Source organism: Pan paniscus, chromosome 8 (genome assembly GCF_029289425.2).
Source record: "Pan paniscus chromosome 8, NHGRI_mPanPan1-v2.0_pri, whole genome shotgun sequence".
Lineage (NCBI taxonomy): Eukaryota > Metazoa > Chordata > Mammalia > Primates > Hominidae > Pan > Pan paniscus.
This window is the reverse complement of record NC_073257.2, coordinates 55,222,625-55,244,592: the sequence shown is the minus strand read 5'-3', so window position 1 is coordinate 55,244,592 and position 21,968 is coordinate 55,222,625. Positions and strand designations below refer to the sequence as shown.

Here is a 21,968-nt window from a genome sequence, read left to right as displayed (position 1 = left end):
AGCCAAGATGGCTGAATAGGAACAGCTCCGGTCTACAGCTCCCAGTGTGAGCAAGGCAGAAGATGGGTGATTTCTGCATTTCCATCTGAGGTACCGGGTTCATCTCACTAGGGAGTGCCAGACAGTGGGTGCAGGTCAGTGGGTGCATACACCGTGCGTGAGCCGAAGCAGGGCGAGGCATTGCCTCACTTGGGAAGCATAAGGGGTCAGGGAGTTCCCTTTCCTAGTCAAAGAAAGGGGTGGCAGATGGCACCTGGAAAATCGGGTCACTCCCAACCGAATACTGCGCTTTTCCGACGGGCTTAAAAAACTGCGCACCAGGAAACTGTATCCTACACCTGGCTCGGAGGGTCCTATGCCCACGGAGTCTCACTGATTGCTAGCACAGCGGTCTGAGATCAAACTGCAAGGCAGCAGCGAGGCTGGGGGAGGGGCAAAGCAGCTGGGAAGCTCGAACTGGGTGGAGCCCACCACAGCTCAAGGAGGCCTGCCTGCCTCTGTAGGCTTCACCTCTGGGTCAGGGCACAGACAAAAGGACAGCAGTAACATCTGCAGACTTAAATGTCCCTGTCTGACAGCTTTGAAGAGAGCAGTGGTTCTCCCAGCATGCAGCTGGAGATCTGAGAATGGGCAGACTGCCTCCTCAAGTGGGTCCCTGACCCCTGACCCCTGAGCAGCCTAACTGGGAGGCACCCCCCAGCAGGGGCAGACTGACACCTCACACGGCCAGGTACTCCAACAGACCTGCAGATGAGGGTCCTGTCTGTTAGAAGAAAACCTAACAAACAGAAAGGACATCCACACCAAAAACCCATCTGTACATCACCATCATCAAAGACCAAAAGTAGATAAAACCACAAACATGGGGAAAAAACAGAGCAGAAAAACTGGAAACTCTAAAAAGCAGAGCGCCTCTCCTCCTCCAAAGGAACGCAGTTCTACACCAGCAACGGAACAAAGCTGGACGGAGAATGACTTTGATGAGCTGAGAGAAGAAGGCTTCACACGATCAAATTACTCCAAGCTATGGGAGGACATTCAAACCAAAGGCAAAGAAGTTGAAAACTTTGAAAAAAATTTAGAAGAATGTATAACTAGAATAACCAATACAGAGAAGTGCTTAAAGGAGCTGATGGAGCTGGAAACCAAGCCTGGGGAACTACGTGAAGAATGCAGAAGCCTCAGGAGCCGATGCGATCAACTGGAAGAAAGGGTATCAGCGACGGAAGATGAAATGAATGAAATGAAGTGAGAAGGGAAGTTTAGAGAAAAAAGAATAAAAAGAAATGAGCAAAGCCTCCAAGAAATATGGGACTATGTGAAAAGACCAAATCTACGTCTGACTGGTGTACCTGAAAGTGACGGGGAGAATGGAACCAAGTTGGAAAACACTCTGCAGGATATTATCCAGGAGAACTTCCCCAATCTAGCAAGGCAGGCCAACATTCAGATTCAGGAAATACAGAGAACACCACAAAGATACTCCTCGAGAAGAGCAACTCCAAGACACATAATTGTCAGATTCACCAAAGTTGAAATGAAGGAAAAAATGTTAAGGGCAGCCAGAGAGAAAGGTCAGGTTACCCTCAAAGGGAAGCCCATCAGACTAACAGCAGATCTCTCGGCAGAAACCCTACAAGCTAGAAGAGAGTGGGGGCCAATATTCAACATTCTTAAAGAAAAGAATTTTCAACCCAGAATTTCATATCCAGCCAAACTAAACTTCATAAGTGATGGAGAAATAAAATACTTTACAGACAAGCAAATGCTCAGAGATTTTGTCACCACCAGGCATGCCCTACAAGAGCTCCTGAAGGAAGTGCTAAACATGGAAAGGAACAACCGGTACCAGCCACTGCAAAATCATGCCAAAATATAAAGACCATTGAGACTAAGAAGGAACTGCATCAACTAACGATCAAAATCACCAGCTAACATCATAATGACAGGATCAAATTCACACATAACAATATTAACTTTAAATGTAAATGGACTAAATGCTCCAATTAAAAGACACAGACTGGCAAATTGGATAAAGAGTCAAGACCCATCAGTGTGCTGTATTCAGGAAACCCATCTCACATGCAGAGACACACATAGGCTCAAAATAAAAGGATGGAGGAAGATCTACCAAGCAAATGAAAAGCAAAAAAAGATGGGTTGCAATCCTAGTCTCGGATCAAACAGACTTTAAACCAACAAAGATCAAAAGAGACAAAGAAGGCCATTACATAATGGTAAAGGGATCAATTCAACAAGAAGAGCTAACTATCCTAAATATATATGCACCCAATACAGGAGCACCCAGATTCATAAAGCAAGTCCTGAGTGACCTACAAAGAGACTTAGACTCCCACACATTAATAATGGGAGACTTTAACACCCCACTGTCAACATTAGACAGATCAACGAGACAGAAAGTCAACAAGGATACCCAGGAATTGAACTCAGCTCTGCACCAAGCGGACCTAATACACATCTACAGAACTCTCCACCCCAAATCAACAGAATATACATTTTTTTCAGCACCACACCACACCTATTCCAAAATTGACCACATACTTGGAAGTAAAGCTCTCCTCAGCAAACGTAAAAGAACAGAAATTATAACAGACTATCTCTCAGACCACAGTGCAATCAAACTAGAACTCAGGGTTAAGAATCCCACTCAAAACCGCTCAACTACATGGAAACTGAACAACCTGCCCCTGAATGACTACTGGGTACATAACAAAATGAAGGCAGAAAGAAAGATGTTCTTTGAAACCAATGAGAACAAAGACACCACACACCAGAATCTCTGGGACGCATTCAAAGCAGTGTGTAGAGGGAAATTTATAGCACTACATGCCCACAAGAGAAAGCAGGAAAGATCTAAAATTGACACCCTAACATCACAATTAAAAGAAGTAGGAAAGCAAGAGCAAACACATTCAAAAGCTAGCAGAAGGCAAGAAATAACTAAAATCAGAGCAGAACTGAAGGAAATAGAGACACAAAAAACCCTTCAAAAAATTAATGAATCCAGGAGCTGGTTTTTTGAAAGGGTCAACAAAATTGATAAACCGCCAGCAAGACTAATAAAGAAAAAGAGAAGAATCAAATAGACACAATAAAAAATGGTAAAGGGGATATCACCAGAGATCCCACAGAAATACAAACTACCATCAAAGAATACTAAAAACACCTCTACGCAAATAAACTAGAAAATCTAGAAGAAATGGATAAATTCCTCAACACATACACTCTCCCAAGACTAAACCAGGAAGAAGTTGAATCTCTGAATAGACCAATAACAGGAGCTGAAAATGTGGCAATAATCAATAGCTTACCAACGAAAAAGAGTCCAGGACCAGATGGATTCACAGCCAAATTCTACCAGAGGTACAAGGAGGAACTGGTACCATTCCTTCTGAAACTATTCCAATCAATAGAAAAAGAGGGAATCCTCCCTAACTCATTTTATGAGGCCAACCTCATCCTGATACCAAAGCCTGGCAGAGACACAACAAAAAAAGAGCATTTTAGACCAATATCCTTGATGAACAATGATGCAAAAATCCTCAATAAAATACTGGCAAACCAAATCCAGCAGCACATCAAAAAGCTTATCCACCATGATCAAGTGGGCTTCATCCCTGGGATGCAAGGCTGGTTCAATATATGCAAATCAATAAATGTAATCCAGCATATAAACAGAACCAAAGACAAAAACCACATGATTATCTCAATAGATGCAGAAAAGGCCTTTGACAAAATTCAACAACGCTTCATGCTAAAAACTCTCAATAAATTAGGTATTGATGGGACGTATCTCAAAATAATAAGAGCTATCTATGACAAACCCACAGCCAATATCATACTGAATGGGCAAAAACTGGAAGCATTCCCTTTGAAAATCAGCACAAGACAAGGATGCCCTCTCTCACCACTCCTATTCAACATAGTATTGGAAGTTCTGGCCAGGGCAATTAGGCAGGAGAAGGAAATAAAGTGTATTCAATTAGGAAAAGAAGAAGTCAAATTGTCCCTGTTGGCAGACGACATGATTGTATATCTAGAAAACCCCATCGTTGCAGCCCAAAATCTCCTTAAGCTGATAAGCAACTTCAGCCAAGTCTCAGGATACAAAATCAATGTACAAAAATCACAAGCATTCTTATACACCAACAACAGACAAACAGAGAGCCAAATCATGAGTGAACTCCCATTCACAATTGCTTCAAAGAGAATAAAATACCTAGGAATCCAACTTACAAGGGATGTGAAGGACCTCTTCAAGGAGAACTACAAACCACTGCTCAGTGAAATAAAAGAGGATACAAACAAATGGAAGAACATGCCATGCTCATGGGTAGGAAGAATCAATATCATGAAAATGGCCATACTGCCCAAGGTAATTTACAGATTCAATGCCATCCCCATCAAGCTACCAATGACTTTCTTCACAGAATTGGAAAAAACGACTTTAAAGTTCATATGGAACCAAAAAAGAGCCCGCATCGCCAAGTCAATCCTAAGCCAAAAGAACAAAGCTGGAGGCATCACACTACCTGACTTCAAACTATACTACAAGACTACAGTAACCAAAACAGCATGGTACTGGTACCAAAACAGAGATATAGATCAACGGAACAGAATAGAGCTCTCAGGAATATCGCTGCATATCTACAACTATCTGATCTTTGACAAACCTGAGAAAAACAAGCAATGGGGAAAGGATTCCCTATTTAATAAATGGTGCTGGGAAAACTGGCTAGCCGTATGTAGTAAGCTGAAACTGGATCCCTTCCTTACACCTTATACAAAAATTAATTCAAGATGGATTAAAGACTTACATGTTAGACCTAAAACCATAAAAACCCTAGAAGAAAACCGAGGCATTACCATTCAGGACATAGGCATGGGCAAGGACTTCATGTCTAAAACACCAAAAGCAATGGCAACAAAAGCCAAAATTGACAAATGGGATCTAATTAAACTAATGAGTTTCTGCACAGCAAAAGAAACTACCATCAGAGTGAACAGGCAACCTGCAAAATGGAGAAAATTTTCGCAACCTAGTCATCTGACAAAGGGTTAATATCCAGATTCTACAGTGAACTCAAACAAATTTACAAGAAAAAAACAAACAACCCTATCAAAATGTGGGTGAAGGACATGAACAGACACTTCTCAAAAGAAGACATTTATGCAGCCAAAAAACACATGAAAAAATGCTCACCATCAGTGGCCATCAGAGAAATGCAAAACAAAACCACAGTGAGTTACCATCTCACACCAGTTAGAATGGCAATCATTAAAAAGTCAGGAAACGACAGGTGCTGGAGAGGATGTGGAGAAATAGGAACACTTTTACATTGTTGGTGGGACTGTAAACTAGTTCAACCATTGTGGAAGTCAGTGTGGCGATTCCTCAGGGATCTAGAACTAGAAATACCATTTGACCCAGCCATCCCATTACTGGGTATATACCCAAAGGATTATAAATCATGCTGCTATAAAGACACATGCACACGTATGTTTATTGCGGCATTATTCACAATAGCAAAGACTTGGAACCAACCCAAATGTCCAACAATAATAGACTGGATTAAGAAAATGTGGCCCATATACACCATGGAATACTATGCAGCCATAAAAAATGATGAGTTCATGTCCTTTGTAGGGACATGGATGAAATTGGAAATCTTCATTCTCAGTAAACTATCGCAAGAACAAAAAACCAAACACCGCATATTCTCACTCATAGGTGGGAATTGAACAATGAGAACACATGGACACAGGAAGGGGAACATCACACTCTGGGGCCTGTTGTGGGTTGGGGGGAGGGTTGAGGGATAGCATTGGGAGATATACCTAATGTTAGATGATGAGTTAGTGGGTGCAGTGCACCAGCATGGCACATGTATACATATGTAACTAATCTGCACATTATGCACATGTTCCCTAAACTTAAAGTATAATAATAATAATAATAATAATAATAAAAAGAACTTCATCTTAGTCTTCACTACTTGCTTGAACCGAGCATAGAGATTAGCCAGAAGTAAAACCTTAGGGTCTTTTCAGGTCTTTGCCAAGCTTCTCCTGTCCTGGGTTTGTGCTTGCCATTCTGAATTCCCTAACCCATTTATACCTAGTGTTCCATTATTGGAATGCTAAGCCTGTGGGGGTTATTTATATCTTACTGCTTAAGGTCATTTCAAGGTCTGATTGCAAAAATTAATAAAATTGTAACCTCAGGCATAAATGGGCTATAACGTACACAGTGCTCTTGATTGCCCTCATTCCCCCCCCAAAAAGTCTCTCTTTAGCTTTTTTTTCTTCTAGAATTCATTGTAGAATGGAATTTATCTTCTAGATTTATTTATATTTTAGAAACTATTCTTTTATTAACTCTTCTTCAAGTTTTTATTTTATGATAATTTGTGCAATTTTATACATTTAGATTTGTACAATTCTGCATTTTACATCCATTTTGTATTCTTTCTTTCTTTCTTTCTTTTTCTTTTTCTTTTTTCTTTCTTTCTTTTTTTTTTTTTTTTTGACAGAGTTTCACTCTTTTTGCCCAGGCTGGAGTACAGTGGTGCGATCTTGACTCACTGCAACATCTGCCTCCTGGATTTTCAAGTGATTCTCCTGTCTTAGCCTCCTGAGTAGCTGGGATTACAGGTACCTGCCACCACGCCTGGCTAATTTTTGTATTTTTAGTAAAGAAGGGGTTTCACCATGTTGACCAGGCTGGTCTTGAACTCCTAACCTCGTGAGCCTCCCGCCTTGGCCTACCAAAGTGCTGGGATTACAGGCGTGAGCCTCCACACCTGGCCTATTTTATTTTCTAGTAGTGTTCACAGAGTATTTGTTTTGTTTTCACAGTTAGGCAAATATTAACAATGATTTTGGAACGCTGTTTTTTTCTTCTCTGACATATATATATTTTTGAGATGGAGTCTCACCCTGTTACCCAGGCTGGAGTTCAGTGGCACGATCTTGGCTCACTGCAACCTCCACCTCCCGGATTCAAGAGGTTCTCCTGCCTCAGCCACCTGAGTAGCTGGGATTACAGGCATCCCTGCCATGCATGGCTATTTTTTGTATTTTTAGTAGAGACGGGGTTTCACCATGTTGGCCAGGCTGGTCTTGAACTCCAGACCTTAAGTCTCTCCCAAGCTTCAGAATCATCTCTGTAACCTTCCACTGGACATGCTCACTTCCATGACATGAAGACATTCCAAGAGCTGCATGGCCTGCATGTGTCTTATTGTCACTCTGTACTCTACCTCCCCCAACACCCAACCTCCTGGTTCTAATTTCCAGACCTTCTAAGGCCCCTATACAGGCCCTCTGGAAGTAGCCCTTCCTCTCTTCCTTTGCTTAGTGAATTCCCTCTTCCACATCTCCACTGCTGCCCCTTAATATAGACAATCTACCTCTAATGCTGCTCTCCAGCACAGTCTCCACTGTACTTTGGTGGCATTGCTTCCTGAGTGAAAACTGAATTATGTTACAGGGATTCAGGTGTGTATTTTCAGTTCACCATCAACTTCTGCTATTTGCATCAATGACTTGGAGTTGGGAGAGCAGGGAGCCTGTGGCCTAAAGGAAGTGTGCAAGATTATTGTGTTTATGTCATATACTGCCAGTCCTTTAGGGCATGGGAGGAAACTATCAGCATGCCTATTTATATTTTTATCTAAAAAATGAGAACAAAATTAAGCTTTCCTTATATGTGGACTGTATTTTATTTACTTTATAAATAAATATAAACTAAACTAGTAGTTGCTAAACATTTTTATGGATTAGATGAGTGATAAATATTTGGAGAACACTAACAGGATTAAAGCCAAAAGTATTTCCTAGTCTCCCTCATCTCCCATGCCTCTGCAACCTTTATCTCATCACAGGTAAGACATGCTCTTATCCTGTTAAGCAATTCCATTGACTTGCCACATATTTTTTCAGGTTTTTAACCTTTTCTTAAGTTTTTGTTATATGTTTGCAAAGGAACTGAAGTTTTATCAGTTCAGTGAAGTCTAATATGTTGACACACTCTCACATGAATTTGCCCAGAACACTTTTATGATCCATCTGTGTTGCACATATCTGTGGTGTGAGTCCTTTAAGTCCTGTGGTAGATATGTCTCTGTATGTATGTTTCCTTATGAGAAGATATGTTCCTCTCTTGTAAGGAAGACTCTTGTATTCAAATTGGAATACCCAGAAACTAAGAAAGCTCTAGGCACACGTAGGTACTAAATACTTTTGCATCAAGTAATTAATGCACCAACAGGATATTTCTGCTATGATCTTTTACCCACAATGTGTAACATAAAACAACATATATCATGGAGGCCCTTTATAACATTTTCTATTTAATTTTCAACAACAAAAATGGTAAGAATTAGTCCCTAAACATCTTTTCTCACATCAGCTGATTCTTATTGCATCAGACTGAGCAGAACTGTGATTTTCCAGGGATCAGTGTCATTTAGGGATGTGACTATGGGCTTCACTCAAGAGGAGTGGCAGCATCTGGACCCTGCTCAGAGGACCCTGTACAGGAATGTGATGCTGGAGAACTACAGCCACCTTGTCTCAGTAGGTAGGTAGGAATTGTTTCCCATGTAGAAGGCCAGAATGCATGTCCTTTCTTATCAATAGAAACTTGTGGAAATTTTGTAAAATATAACATTTAGCTTTGAAATTTAGAGGTCAGAGACAATGTATCCCTTTTGGATACCAGAAAGAATATTTTCCTCTGCCCCATGACAGGATTAAATGAGGTGTGTGTGTGTGTGTGTGTGTGTGTGTGTGTGTGTGTGTGTGTATACTGTTTGGGGTATACTGTCTTCCTCCTTCAGGGAAACCCACCCAGTTTGTCAGAAGTAATATAATTCTCATTCACAGGGTATTGCATCATTCACAGGGTATTGCATTCCTAAACCAGAAGTGATCCTCAAATTGGAGACAGGCAAGGAGCCATGGATATTAGAGGAAAAATTTCGAAGCCAGAGTCATCTGGGTGGGTTAGTGCCAGATGGAATTTAAAGGTAGGCAGATCACAAAGGGTAAGTTCAGATAATAAGACCATTGAAATGTTCTTCAGGAATCATATTTTAGAGGCTCTAGACCTTTGGAAGTAACATGTTGACATGACCCAAATATCCAGTGACTCTGAATCACCCGGCATCTCCCAGTATCACTTCCATACACACATCTTTTTTTTTTAATTGTGGTATAAATTATATAGTTAAGTCACAGCTTAATAAAATTAAATATATATGTGAATATATATATATATATGTGAATATATATATATATATATATATGAGACACTCATGTATCCATCATTGAGATGAATATATAGAGTGTTTTTCAGCACCCCTGGAAAGCTCCCTCTTGTGGTCTTCCCATTCAAGAGCATCCCTCCTTCTATAAAATATTAAATATATTTTTCTATACATGCTTTTTGGAGTTGCTCATTCGTTAGCATTCTACCATATTCACATTTTTTTACAGAATTATTTTAAAATAGCCTGGGCCCAGTGGTTCATGCCTGTAATCCCAGCAATTTGGGAGGCTGAGGTGGGAGAATCTCTTGAGCCCAGGAATTTGAGACCAGCTTGGTCAACACGGGGAGACCCTATCTCTGTCAAAACTTAAAAAATTAGCCAGGCATGGTGGCACACACATGCAGTCCCATGCCTGGCTGATTTTTGTGATCTCAGCTACTGGGGAGCTGAGCTGAGAGTCTTGCTTTAACCCAGGAAGAGGCTGCAGTGAGCTGTGTTTGTGCCATTGCACTGCAGCCTGGGTGACAGAGCAAGATTCTGTCTCTAAAATATAAAAGGCATTTAAAATTAAAATTAAACATTCAAACAGTAATGATTTCAGCGTGAAGCCTGAAAAAATTTGTGTTTGAAAAAGCTCTCTGGGTAATTCTGATAAACATTATTTATTAGGTACCATGATATAAATATCTATGTAGGGCACTGAGAGAAAATCATAGGTAAAGTAATGGCTGCCAGGAACATAGTTGGTGAACGAAAACAGAACTGCATGAAATATTTTAAAATTCAGTGTTTAACAAAGAATATTGTTATAGCAATCCAGCTGATGTTTGTGCTTAAATGAATTATACAAATGGTCCTTTCATGTTTTTTAGTAAATGAACCTGGAAGTGGTGGGAAAATTTGGGAAGGCAACTTTTTAAAAACACTGTTAGACTGTAAGCTGACAATGAAAAAAAATCAGTATAAAATTATGATGGGAACGAGCAATTTATGAGGGACAAACAGATGAATTTACCTAGAGTGAATTACATTCATTATAGACTTGTAAAGGAATGGCTTGGTTCTAATCTGAATCTAAACGTAAAGATATGTCTACTTCAGTGATACCTTGTTAAAAAAAAAAGTGTTTGTTCTTGGAACATTGGACTCAGTATAATATAGTACAGTTGATGGAATAAAGGGCAAATCCCATAGCCGGAATAGAACCATAAGCCTGTTCCTGTGGCAACGATGACTTGTTCACTCATTGATTTCACTCTTATTGTTGTATATTTTTATTCCTAGTGAATCAGAGCTAGAAAAACAATTAAGCCAGATGCAGTGGCTCATGTCTGTAATCCTAGCCCTTTTGAAGGCCAATGTGGGTGAATTGCTTGAGGCCAGGAGTTTGAGACCAGCCTGGCTAACATTGCAAAATCCTGTCTCTACTAAAAACATAAAAACTAGCTGAGCGTGGTGATGCATGCCTGTAGTCCCAGCTACTTGGGAGGTTGAGGCATGAGAATCGCTTGAACCCAGGAAGCGGAGGTTGCAGTGAGCTGAGATCATGCCACTACACTCCAGCCTGGGTGACAGAGGAAGACTCTGTCTCAAAAACAACAACAACACACAGAATTGGAGCCTGGATTATAGGATTATCTATGAATTAGAACTTTTAGAAATTTGATTTGTTGCTGCTGTGTTGAGTTGAAAAGAGGTATAAGACTGGAAGTGTGCACATTGTTGTCATAATGTAGGTGTGAGGAGATAATGGCTTAAACTGAGCCTTCAAACATAATGCTAACTTTATTTCTCTTACATATCCTTGTCAACTAATCTTTCTTGTCACTCTGTATTTCAGAATTAATTAATACCAGTAGAAACTATTCAAGAACGAAGTTCAATGAGTTTAACAAAGGTGGAAAATGTTTCTGTGATGAAAGCATGAAATAATTCATTTTGAAGAGGAACCTTCTGAATATAATAAAAATGGGAACAGCTTCTGGCTGAATGAAGACCTCATTTGGCATCAGAAGATTAAAAATTGGGAGCAACCTTTTGAATACAATGAATGTGGGAAAGCTTTCCCTGAGAATTCACTCTTCCTTGTACATAAGAGAGCTTACACAGGACAGAAAACATGCAAATATACTGAACATGGGAAAACCTGTTATATGTCATTTTTTATTACTCATCAGCAAACACATCCAAGAGAGAACCACTATGAATGTAATGAATGTGGAGAAAGTATCTTTGAGGAATCCATTCTCTTTGAACATCAGAATGTTTACCCATTCAGCCAGAATTTAAATCCCACTCTAATTCCGAGAACCCACTCAATTAGCAATATTATTGAATATAATGAATGTGGAACCTTTTTCAGTGAAAAATTAGCCCTTCATTTACAACAGAGAACACATCCAGGGGAAAAACCTTATGAATATCATGAATGTGGAAAAACCTTCACCCAGAAGTCAGCCCACACAAGACATCAGAGAACACACACAGGGAAAACCCTATGAATGTCATGGATGTGGGAAGACCTTCTATAAGAATTCAGACCTCATTAGAAATCAAAGAATTCACACAGGGGAGAGACCTTACAGATGTCATGAATGGAGAAATCCTTCAGTGAAAAGTCATCCCTTACTCAACATCAGAGAACACACGCGGGGAGAAATCATATGAATGTCATGAATGTGGGAAAACCTCATTTAAGTCAGTTCTAACTGTGCATCAGAAAACACACAGGGGAGAAGCCCTATGAATGCTATGCATGTGGGAACACCTTTCTTGGAAAATCCGACCTCATTAAACATCAGAGAATTCACACAGGAGAAAAACCTTATGAATGTAATGAATGTGGGAAGTCATTCTCTGAGAAGTCAACCCTTACTAAACATCTAAGAACACACAGATGGGAAATCTTATGAATGTATTCAATGTGGAAAATTTTTCTGCTGCTACTACAGTTTCACAGAACATCTGAGAAGACACACAGGGGAGAAACCTTTTGGATGTAATGAATGTGGGAAAACCTTCCATCAGAAGTCGGCCCTAATTGTTCACCAGAGAACTCATATAAGACAGAAACCCTATGGATGTAATGAATATGGAAAATCATTCTGTGTGAAGTCAAAACTCATTGCACATCATAGAACATACAAAGGGGAGAAACCCTATGAATGTAATGTTTGTGGAAAATTATTATTAAGTCAAAACTAACTGTACATCACAGAACACACTTGAGGTGAAACCCTATAAATGTAGTAAGTGAGGGAAATTACTCTGGGTGAAGTCAGAACTTTGTAGAGCAGAGAACATAAAGGGTGAGAGAAATCTGTTAATATAATGATAATGAGAACACCTTTGCCCTGAAGTCAGTTCTCACAGTAGAGAAGAGAACTTAAAGAGGGAAAAAACAATATGAAGATATGGAATGCAGGAAAACATTATTCTGGGATTTGGGCCATAGATTATGTTTAAAAACTAAAAGTGAAAAACACTTATTGGTGAATGAATATAGGAAACATTTTGCTCAATGCCACACCTCAGTAAACATCAGAGAGTTCACACAGGGTGAAACCTGGCTCAGCATCCCTAAGTTGAGAAGGGATGCATTTTTTTTTGCTACTACTACAGTTTCACAGAATATCTGAGAAGACACACAGGGGAGAAACTTTTTGGGTGTAATGAATGTGGGAAAACCTTTCACCAGAAGTGAGCCCTAATTGTTCACCACAGAACTCATATAAGACAGAAACCCTATGGATGTAATGAATGTGGAAAATCATTCTGTGTGAAGCCAAGAGGCCACAGAAAATGCACAAACTATAGGAAAGCATTTACTATGAGGTTATATTTTATAGAGTATATGTAATAAGAAGTACCTTCTTAGTGAACATCAGATAGTAGAGGAAGTATTTTTAACTGTATCCAATGTGTGGACATTTTAGGTTAAAATCTAAATTTAATATAGACCAGAGGTGTTGAATTGCAGGATATCTAGCAATTTAAGAAAATGTAGAGAAAAGGTTTTTTTTGTTTTTTGAGACAGAGTCTCGTTCTGTCACCCAGGCTGGAGTGCAGTGGCATGATCTCGGCTCACTGCAAGCTCCGCCTCCTGGGTTCATACCATTCTCCTTCCTCAGCCTCCCAAGTAGCTGGGACTACAGGCGCCTGCCACCACACCTGACTAATTTTTTGTATTTTTAGTGGAGACAGGGTTTCACCATGGTCTCGATCTCCTGACCTCGTGATCTGCCCGCCTCGGCCTCCTAAAGTGCTGGGATTACAGGTGTGAGCCACCACGCAAAAAAAGGTTTTTATTGAGAAATAGCATTTTACTTTGCCTATATCCAGTTCAGTTCATTGTCAAGACTGCTGTTTTCTGACACTTGAAAAGATGCCACGCTGGAGCCAATGACTATAACTAGGTCAAAGATTTATTGCTTAGCCATATGTAAAATAAGGGAAGAGTTTTTAACAAAGGGAACCATAAGCAAGAGTGCTTTTGTATGTCCAGGAAGAAAGAGACCCTTAATCTGGGGCCATAGGACAGGAGCCCACCAGCAGGATTTTTGAATAATCCTGGGGCAGACTAATTTCGGGTGACCCGTCTCAGAATGGTGGATCAAGGGGGCAAGTCAACTTGCCTTGTATGCAGCTTAAGAGGATTAGTAGAAGAGAGTGGGTCCAGATTTCTGGTGGTTTCTGCCCTAGCAGATGTCCAACACATAAGCCAGGACATTCTGCTGTGAGTGACTTATTGTACCCAACTCTATTTCTCTCCAAAGTGAAATACATTTTTCATAGGTGATATAACTTTTTAAAATGTATATGGAGATATAACTTAAATATGGGGCTTTGAAAAAGCACAAATAGGCTGAGCATGGTGGCTTGCACCTGTAATCCCAGTACTTTGGGAGGCTGAGGTGGGCAAGACCTGAGGTCAGGAATTCCAGACCAGCCTGGCCAACATGATGAAACCCTGTCTCTACTAAAAATACAAAAATTAGCCAGGCATGATGGCACACATCTGTAGTCCCGGCTACTAGAGAGGCTGAGGTGGGAGGATCACTTGAACCTGGGAGGTGGAGGTTTCATTGAGCTGAGATCATGCCACTGCACTCCAGCCTGAGTGACAAGACACTTTCAAAAAAAAAAAATAGATTTTGCTATTGGGTAAGGTATAGTAGTCGGCAGCAGAATGGACTGATTGAGGACAACTATAAAATTACAAAAAATATTTAAATGCAACTTATTGCTGTAGAAGCAAAGAGAACTAAAGGAGCAAAATTCTAGAGAGTGGTAAATCCCAGAAAGCACATGCACAGAATGCAGCTCTTTGCTCTGGGGACCCTTTCCACTTCTGGCTATAGGGAAGAACCTGAATACTGAACTTGGTTCAGGCAGAGAGCCATACCCTGGTGGTCAGGGGAAGGCATGGGGGGGACCAGAAACCAGGAGAACAATCAAGACTGCAATTAAAAAATGGATACATTAGGGGCTTCAAACACATATAATTTCTCAAGAAATTTCTAGATATCTCATGCTGCATAGGGCAGGAGGCTGAAAAGCTAATTTGAGAAGAAAACAAGTAGGATTTTTGTTTTGTTTTGCATTTTGCAATATGGAGGAGAAATGATTAGACCTTAGGAAGTGCCAGTGGGTTGGTCCTTTCATGAATATGCCATCAGTAAAAGCCCTGGAAACAAGGTCATACCAGAGATTCATTGTGCCTTGTCACAACTGCAAACAATATCTGAGTGGAATATTCAAAAACTTGCTTAGAAAGAAAACTCTAGGACAGATGGCTTCACTGAAGTTATTCCAAATATTTAATAAATAAAGCATACCAGGCTTTTATAAACTCTTCTAGAAGAAAAAAGTTGGAACTTTTCCAATTCAGTTTTTCAGGCCAGTGCAACCTTGATACCAAAACCAATAAAACAAACAAACAAAAAACATAAAGCTATAGACCAAAGTCTCATAGATTTAGATGCAAAATCCTAAAATTGAAAAAAAAAAGTCTAGTCATATCCATAAACTGTATCATCACCAAGAGATGTTTATTAGGGCAATCAAAAGATGATTTATTATTTTTTAAAAAATCAACGTGGCCTTCCCTTCCTCTTTCTTTTGATTCCCCTCTTTGAGTTTTTATGTGTCTCTTTTGCCTTCCCTTCCCAGAGTGGAGGAGTTAGACCTGCATTGTGGGATGAGAGGAGTTGTGGCTATGTGTCTGCTGGCACCAAGAGGGCTGAGGGTGAGGTGTGGAAGGGACGGGGAGGAGATGGGCAGCATTGTTAAGAGATTGGTACCACTGAGCAAATATGTTGAGAATGATGATGGCAAGGTTTCTCCCTGTTAGAGAAGGTATCTGTAGAAATAGGAATGAGGAGAGCTAGAAAACCTGGAGTGTGGGATTAGAATAGAACTCATATCTTTTAAATACATAGGAACAATAGAGAAATTGTTGGGTGTGCCCATATACATATATTTTGTGATTCATTCTACCGAGAGGACATAAATGCAGTGACAGCTCAGTAACAGTAAACACACCAACTGCCAAGTTATTATTTCCTAAATACTATCCACAAAAAAGGGGACCAGGGATGATTCCTAGTCGGAGATTGGGAGAAAAAGAAGATGAGCCTGAATCATTTCATGTACCTAACAGAAAGAAAATACTCTGGCTGGGCTCAGTGGCTCATGTCTGTAATTCTAGCATGTTAAGAGGTCGAGGTGGGTGGGTTGCTTGAGCCCAGGAGTTTGAGACCAGCCCAGGCAACATGGCAAAACTGTCTCTACAAAAAATATAAAAATTAGCCAGGCGTGGTGGCATGCACCTGTCATCCGAGATACTCAGGAGGCAGAGAGGTGGGAGGATCACTTGAGCCTGGGAGATTGAGACTGCATCGAGCTGTGATCATGCCACTGCACTCCAGCCTGGAAGACAGAGTGAGACCCTGTCTCAGGAAAAAAGAAAAAAAAAAGATGTTGCTCAGCAAGTTAATGGACAAACTGTGCAATATCCAGAAAACTTTAACATTCTTCAAAGAAATAGAAAACACAACCCTAAAATTTATATGGAAACCACAAAAGACCTAGAATAGTCAGAGTTATCCTGAGCAAAAGGAATCAAACTGGAGGGATCATATTACCTGACTTCGAATTATTCTACAGAGCTACAGTAACAAAAACAGCATGATACTGGCATAAAAACAGACACATAGGAACAGAATAGACAACCCAGAAACAAATTCATACATCTACAGTGAACTCACTTTTGACAAAGTTATGAAGAACATACATTGGGGTAAAGATAGTGTCTTTAATAACTGGTGCTGGGAAAGCTGGATATCCGTATGCAGAAGAATGAAACTAGACCCCTATCTCTTAACATATACAAAAATCAAAATTAATTAAAAAGTTAAATCTAAGACCTCAAACTATGAAACAGCTAAAAGAAAACATTGGGGAATCTCTCCAGGACATTGGAGTGGGCAAAGATTTTTTGTGTAATACCTGACAAACAGGCAACCAAAGCAAAAGTGGACAAGTGGGATCACATCAAGTTAAAAACCTGTATTGCAAAGGAAACAACAAAGTGAAGAGACAACCCATAGAATGGGAAAGAATATTTGCAAACTATCCATCTGTATTAGGCCATTCTTAAAGTACTATAAAGAAATATGTGAGACTGGGTAATTTATAAAGAAGAGGTTTAATTGGCTCACAGTTTTGCAGGCTGTACAGGAAGCATGGTGCTAACATCTGATCAGCTTGTAGGGAGGCGTCAGGAAGCTTCCAACCATTGTGGAAGGCAAAAGGGGAATAAGTATCTCACATGGCAGGAGCAAGGGCAAAGAGAGGGGGAGGGAGGTGCCACACACTTAACCAGATCTTGTGAGTACTCAGGTCTTGTGAGGGTTGCTTGAGGTCAGGGATACCCCATTTACCCTGATGTGTTCATATACATTTCATGACTGTATCAAAATATCTCATGTACCCCCATAAACATATACACCTATTTGTACCCACAAAAATTTAAAAATAATTTCAATGTTTGAAGACTCATTATTAAAATAATAGCAGTTTCTATAAATTTAATATTTCAATAAAACTCCCAATATTTATTCTTAACACTGGAAAAACTTTTCCAAAATGCATATGGCAGAAATATGGGCGTTGATGAAAGGACAGCATCAATTAATGAGGGATCCTCCCCCTTGACGAAAATACCTTCCACCAAGACCCACCTTTAATGCTGAGGATTACATCTCAAAATGAGATTTGGGCAGGGACAAATATCCAAACTATATCACTAGCTATATCAGGAGCTGTAACTATAACTATATCAGGAACTATAACAATTCTATAGAAAAAAAATTAATCTGAAAACTGGACAAAAATCTGAATAGGCATTTCTCGAAAGAAGACATACAAATGGCAAACAGGCATATGAAAAGGTACTCAACATCATTGATCCATTAGAGAAATGCAAATCAAAACTACAATGAGATATCATCTCACCCCAGTTAAAATATCTTCTGTCCAAAAGACAGGTAACAACAAATGCTGAAGAGGATGTGGAGAAAAGGGAGCCCTCGTGCACTCTGGAAGTGTATATTAGTACAACCACTATGGAGAACAGTTTGTAGGTACCTCAAAAACTAAAAATAGAGCTACCATACAATCCAGCAATTCCACTGGTAGGTATATACCCCAAAGAAAGGAAATCAGTATATTGAAGATAAATCTGCACCATGTTTACTGTAGCACTACTCGCAATAGCCAAGATTTGGAAGCAATCCAAGTGTCCATCAGCAGATGAACGGATAAATAAAATATGGTACGTATACACAACGGAGTACTATTCAGCCATAAAAAAGAATGAGATCCTGTCATTTGCAACATTATAGATGGAACTACAGATCATTAAGTGAAATAAGCCAGGCACAGCAAGACAGACATCACATGTTCTGACTTATTTATTGGAGCTAAAGATGAAAACAACTGAACTTCTAGAGATAGAGAGTAGAAGAATGTTTACCAGAGGCTGGGAAAGGTAGTGGGGGCATGATGAGGGGGAATTGGGGAATGTTAATGGGCACAAAAAGGTAGAATGACTAAGACCTAGTATTTGATAGGACAACAAGGTTACTACAGTCAATAATAATTGTACATTTTTAAGGTATAATTGAATTGTTTGTAACACAAAGGATAAATGCTTGAGGTTATGGATATCCCATTTACCCTGATGTGATTATTAGACATTGCAAGCCTGTATCAATATATCATGTACCCCATAGATGTATACACCTAGTATGTATCCAAAAAAATTAAAGTAAAAATTTCAATGATTAGGAAGACCATTATTAATATCAGTTTTCTTTAAATGTTTCTGTAAATTTAATACAATTTCAATAAAGCTTCCAATATTTATTCTTAGTACTGGAAAAAGTTTTCCAAAATGTGTATGGCAGAAATAGGGCCAAAATAGGCAAGAAAACTATTTTTGAGATGTCAGTTTTCCTCAAATTGTTCTATTAATTAAACACCACCTGAATTAAAATTTGACAGTGGATTATAAATTTATGTGAATATTCAAAACAATTGTGAATACATGAGTCCAGAACCACAGCCATACCCCATGAGGTGCTTGGGACATTTTCAGCAAATGTGCCAATGAAATCCAAGGGGAAAGACACATCTTCAAAATGTGGTGTTAACTTTGACTCCCCAAAGCATATATAAGGCCTCAACTCATCATAGATCTAAATACAAGAGCTCAAAGTTAAAACTTATAGAAGAAAAACTGAGAAAATTTTTGTAGGTTTGAGTTAGGTGATGATTTCTCTATGGACAATACAAATATGGAATATACACAAATTTAATTCACTTAAAGTAATAAAAACGATGTACTCACTTTAAACTTTGATAAATTAGATTTTGTTAAATTCAAAACTTGTGTTCTTAAAGCACACAATTAAGGAAATGGAAAGGTGAGTTATGGACTGAAAAAAGTACTTGTAAAACAGCTTTGGATAAGAATAGAAGAAAAATCCCAAAAAGAAAATTGGTGAAAGATTGGTATGAAAAGTTCACTACAGAAAAAATATGAATGGCAAATAAGCCTGATTTGGGGGATTGTTTTCAATACCAATGCTAATTTTTGGAATGTCCTGTGTTTAATTTTTTGGAGTGTGTGATTTGCAACATGCCCCTGCTGCATGGAGGAAGAGGAGATGGTAAAATGAACAGAAGTAATCATTGTAAACATAAAGTCTCAACCACTATTAATATGGGCCAAATTTCTGATCTTGAAACCAGCTCAATTTTCCTATGCAGTTGATGTTTATGGAGGCCTTTTTTGAGGGGAATAAACATAGAAATTGACTGTCAAACCATTCTTGCATTGCTGTAAAGAAATACCTGAGACTGGGTAATACAAAGTAAAGAGGTTATAAAGGAAAGAAGTTTAATTGGCTCAGGTTCTGCAGGCTTTGCAGGAAGCATGGTGCTGGCATCTACTCAGCTTCTGGTGAAGCCTCAACTTTCAGTCATAGCAGAAGGCAAAGCAGGAGCAAGAGAGAGGGAGTTGGGGGATGTGCCAGATTCTTTTAGATGACCAGATCTTGGGAGAATTCAGTATCAGGAAGACAGCACTAAGCCATATGAGGGTTCCATCCCCATGATCACCTCCCACCAGGACCTACCTCCAGCACTGGGAATTACAATGCAACATCAGATTTAAGCAGGCAAAAATATCCAAAGTATAGGATTGACCTCCCAGTCTTAAAGGTTGAGAAATTTAACATTTGTCATCTGAGTTTCTTTCTCAATAAACTGATCATTAGGACTCCCACATAGTTTCATGGAACTGAAACTTTACAGATCACCACAACTGGACAAGGAGAGCTGTTGCCAGTTGACTCCTCCTCCTTCTCTCCCGTTCCTGTTTTCCCACAGGTGGTTACAATGAGATGCTAGACCTCTCATCTAACCACCTGCTGCCTGTTGATCATATTCCTTACTCCCCTTAATTCCTGTCTATATAAACTCCTAACTTTAGTTGGGAGAGAGACGGATTTGACGGTTAGACTGACAGCATCCACAATAAATCTCTTCTTCCCTGGCAATACTCGTCTTAGTGACTGGCTTTCTGTGCAGTGAGCAACCACACCTAGGCCAAACCCCTGGTGTTCAGCAACAATGCATTTGCTCTACTTGATCCTCTCAGCTAATATCTTTGTCTTGTAAAAACTTGCCTCACAGCCTCTCAGATCAGGGGATGCTCAATGAGGAAGAAAACATTAAGAACTATGTTATCCAGTTTTGTCTAAGGCTGCTGTGATCGGGCAGTTCACTGTGCAGTGAAAAACCTCCAGAGCAACATGCAGCAGCCCTGTCATCACCCTGTGATCACCCAGATGACAGTTCGCACACCTGTGAAGCCAACTATAACCATAACTGGAGCCCAGGCCGAAGCTTTTTGCTGATAACGAATGAGCTGGAAAGATGGGGTTGGCCCATGTCTCTTTGCATTGTATCTAAGCAATGTAGTTTGGGCCCTAGAAAAGAGTTCTACCTGACAATGAGCCATTCTGCCAAACAGTCAACTGGGGATTTCAAAACTTGGACTTGAAGGGATTTTCGGTATTCTCTAATAAAGATGAACTCTATGTCTATATCTTTTTGTATTTTCAAGTGCAAAAAGTAAACATTTTTGCTCAAATATTCCAATTTCCAAAGAATTCATATAACGGTATTGAATTGACCCCCAAATAAATGTAAGCTGAGAAATTGGGCAAGGCTGATAATGTTCATCTCCTCTCATGTTCATGGAATAGGGGATGTATCTAGTGAGATTTATAGTTGTATGGGTCTTGCTGTTGACTTTTTTTGGACTAGTTTGAGACATTCAAGCCCTAGAATCCTTTAAAAATCAATAAGATCGATTGAGGACCCTCAGAATGTCTGCTCTTTTCATCTTTTCAATTACGCCAATCACTTTCTTCACTGATGACAAGCACTCAAATTGTATTTCTCTCTTTAATGCTAATATACGAATGTTAGACATGAAAAACAGAAAACAAAGTGTGTATATAATGTGTCTGATACTTGGTTTTAAGTGAAACCAGTAATGTTCCAACTAAAGATGTGCTTTCCTAGTGTTACACAGCTCATTCAGGTGGTGCATTTCTCTAAGTGCACTGCTGGTATATGATGGGTGTTGGGAACAGGCCCCCCAAAATCTGGCCATAAACTGGCCACAAAACTGGCCATAAACAAAATCTCTGCAGTACTGTGACATGTTCATGATGGCCATAATGCCCACGCTGGAAGTTTGTGGGTTTACCGGAATGAGGGCAAGGAACAGCTGACCCGCCCAGGGTGGAAAACTGCTTAAAGGCAGTCTTAAGCCACAAACAATAGCATGAGTGATCTGTACCTTAAGGACATGCTCCTGCTGTAGTTAACTAGCCCAACCTATTCCTTTAATTTGGCCCATCCCTTCGTTTCCCATAAGGGATACTTTTAGTTAATTTAATATCTATAGAAACAATGCTAATGACTGGTTTGCTGTTAATAAATATGTGAGTAAATCTCTGTTCATGGCTCTCAGCTCTGAAGGCTGAGAAACCCCTGATTTCCCACTTGACACCTCTATATTTCTGTGTGTGT

General features: G+C 39.6%; 1 pseudogene; it reads left to right on the top strand.

The window, feature by feature from the left end:
- The window catches only part of LOC100969605 (zinc finger protein 37A-like), a 41,592-nt pseudogene extending 20,574 nt beyond the window's left edge, over nt 1-21,018 (top strand).
- The last annotated feature ends 950 nt before the right edge of the window (nt 21,019-21,968 follow it).